We start from the raw sequence: 3611 nt of genomic DNA, 5'->3' as shown, positions 1-3611 counted from the left end.
CTACTCCTAATCGTTAGATTGACAAAGGATATTTTTTGAGAACACAAAATCATTGCAGTACAAAGACATACTCCCTCCGTTCCGAAATAGATGACTCAACTTTGTACTAACTTTGAAACGGAGGGAGTACAAATCCTAGGCGGGCTAGTTTGGCCTAGTGGGTTTCAGTGATATGACGTGCTACAGTGCCGTCCAGTCTTCGCGTGTGGTAGAAGTATTGCGGGTACATTAAGTTTTCTTGAAGAAGCGGAATTCAACGAAGTCATGATGGTTCCTTCGTCTGACCAACTTACAGTGGCCTGCGCTACTCCCGGGGTGGACCAGGATAATTTTGTGCATGGCAGTTGGACCAGGATGGTTGACGTCCCACATGTCGGTGAATGAAAGTATTCTTTCTGATATAGAGGATGAGCAATGAGTATTCATTGTTTATTTTTGATGAAAGCTATTAACTCCACTATTACGACGGAGGAGTATGAAACACGACAGCCGAGTGAACTTGGCATGTGCACAACTCCCTCCTTCCTTGTGTAATACTACCATAGTGTTGACTATAATGTTGGCTATAAGGTTACAACTTTTTCTCACTTTCTCTCTATCTATTTCCTCTCAAATGTTTTTACCTTTCTTTTTTAGACACAATTGTTTTTTATACCTCTTTTTTAGAATTAGTTTTTTATACCTAGGAGCACGTGTAGAGACGGGCTCTTGTAGAGCCCACTCCTTGACTTTGTCAATGCCTCTCTCTCCTCCACATAAGCGGGCTTATAGCCCAGTATTTTACTAGTACTACTTGCTATGAATGCGGGCAGCTGGCATCTGAGGGGGGAGCACGCGCGGGAGGGGAAGGTTTTTTTGCTGGGCCAGGGCAGTCAGAAGCGGGCTTGGAAGCGGTCTGGACTCCCGCATGGCCCACCTCACATTATCACCATATATTTCTTGGAGTCCGTGCACGGCGGGCGGGCGATCTCTTCTCCCTCCCCCGTCTCTCTCTTCTCAGCCGATGCCCGCCGAGCGATTAGATTTCGGCTATCGACGGTTTATTCAATTGCAGTCCCACATGTCAGTGCAAATGCAAGACAGCGCGTGTCCCCTCTGGTGAGCGGCGTGCGAGCCGGACTGTCGGGGGTGCGACGCGTACGAGTCGTAAGTGTGCCGCCTTTTCCTTTTGAACTTGCAAAGCGTAACATTTTTGTGCGATCGATCGATAGAAATCAAGAACAAAATGATGAGGGCGGAGCTTTCCGCGCGTTAGGCGGGCTAGTTTGAGTGATATGATGTGCTATAGTGCCGTCCACTTGCTCCATTTTTATGTAAGCAAGAGTCTACACTCTTACGTGGGAGGAGTGCCAAGCACGGGTGATCTGATTTTGATCGAGGGATAACTGTTCCCTGTGAAATAATGGAGCACTGTTAGCAATTATAGCATGATAGTTAGGGCATCTCCAGCGATGGCCGACAAATTTACACCGACATCTGTTCGAGGACACTGATGCCAGAGGATACCATCCAATGCTGCTCGCATACCTTTCGACAACTATATGAACTAACCGGACGACATTCGTGCAAACAAAGCAAATTTCAAATTAACCAGGTGAAATTCATTACATTTCAAAAACTTTTGCTATAAACTTGTCAAAATTCATTACATATTTCGCACAAACCATACTAAAACCTACTGTAACCTAATCTAAACGATCGCCAACGCCCGACCATGTAGCGACCAGACCTCAAATGGTCTGTGCTGCTGTGCACCAGTGTCATCCCTGGATCAGTAATGCTGACACGCACAGTACAAATGGAGGATTTATAACAGAGTAGCAATCACACACTTATTACATCGAATATCTCCAAAGAGATTAAGTATGAGAAACATGGCTTAAGGCCATCTAAAAACGATAACAACGGAAGACTTGGAAGATAAGTGAGTCCATCAACTCCAGCGGCATCACTGAGTATAAGACCACGACCTAAGGCACCTTACTCGTCGTCTGAAAAGTCTGCAACATGAAACGTTGCAGCCCGAAAATGGGTCAGCACATGGAATATGCTGGCAATGTAACACATAGAGAATAATGAACAAAAATAATGCTATACTACATGCATATATGGCTGGTGGAAAGCTCTACGGTTAAGTTTATGCGAAAAGCCAATTTTTCCCTACTTCAAAGGAATAAATTTTATTTAACTATCATGGTGGTTGTGAAACATTGAGAAGGTACCTCCAACTCAATCCCAATTAAGTGTCATCAATAACCCAACAAAATTAATTAAAAGTAACATGGTGATGAGATTCAAATGATAATCCAGGTACTAGATACTCAAGTTGTCCATAACCGGGGACACGGCTAACCATGATTAGTTTGTACACTCTGCAGAGGTTTGCGCACTTTTCCCCACAAGACTCGATCGCCTCCGCTTGATTCTCACACTGCATGATGTTTGAGAAACGGATGACCGAGACACAGTCTTTCAGGAACAATCACTCTTTACTCTGGATGGACCGGTACACCTACTTTCCCCTACATCTTCTAGCCCACCTCTTCAAGAGATCATGTAACCTACTCAACTATGCTAGAGCCCATAATAGCTTGTGGCTGCACACGGAAGTTTCTAGCATGAATAATCTTATGATCCCTTTGAGCCTGGGTGGCGGTCCTTATACAAACAGACAACACTGGAATTCTCCAGGTGCCTCAATCCACCCAGATGTGAGTTTTAGTTGCCACCTTAAGTAAACCATTATTAACAATCTCACATCTGTCATGAATATCTCTCAAACCCAAATCCACGTCTACGAGCATAGCATGGCAATATAATAGCAACGTAGAAGTAACTCCCAAAGGTTTGATAAGAAAACAGGTAATAGGTACTACCTCAACTACTTCCCAGTACCCACAATTTAATCAGATCCTAACCATGCAATGTTTGTGGAATAGATCTAATGCAATAAAACTGGGTATGGAAGGTATGATCAAAGTGTTACTTGCCTTGCTGATGATCCGCAAAACCTAGCGATTCGAAGTAACAAGCGGCACACTCCGGGTACTCTATCGCAAACAAACAAGCAAACAATAAGTACTCATCTAATGCACAGGTAAAACTCGAATAAAAGATCCAACCAGAAAGTTCAACTTAAGAACTCCGGTTTGCAAAAAGAATCAACTCGAAAGAAGCAACGAAAGTCAAACTGCGAAAGAAACAAGCTTCGTTTACTAATCTGGGTCTAGGTCAAATTTTACAGTAGCAAAAACTTGTTTGAGTAGGTTAAACGGAAAGAGAATTTCGAGACGAAACTCTAGGCGCTTGAATCGCCTGATTCCGATAAACGAGCGAAAAGTTAAACAGAAACAAAGATTCGATCAGAAATCGAATCTGAGATAATCGCAGAAAAATCTGACGAAAAAGAAAAACGGACGAACGGTTAAAGAACGGACGTTCGTTAACAGAGAAAAACCGACGAACGCGTTCGTTAAAACGAACGAGTCGGTGAACGCTCACAAAATAACAAAACCAAAAAAAACCGATCTAGGGTTTTTTTTAACAAACGGTTTTTTAAACAAAACCGGCAACGAGGCGAGGTGCGGCTACCTCGTCGGGGGCGTGCTCCG

The sequence above is a fragment of the Triticum aestivum genome, chromosome 4D (assembly GCF_018294505.1).
Source record: "Triticum aestivum cultivar Chinese Spring chromosome 4D, IWGSC CS RefSeq v2.1, whole genome shotgun sequence".
NCBI classification, from domain to species: Eukaryota; Viridiplantae; Streptophyta; class Magnoliopsida; order Poales; family Poaceae; genus Triticum; species Triticum aestivum.
The sequence above is the reverse complement of the archived record's forward strand: the minus strand, read 5'-3'. Positions refer to the sequence as shown.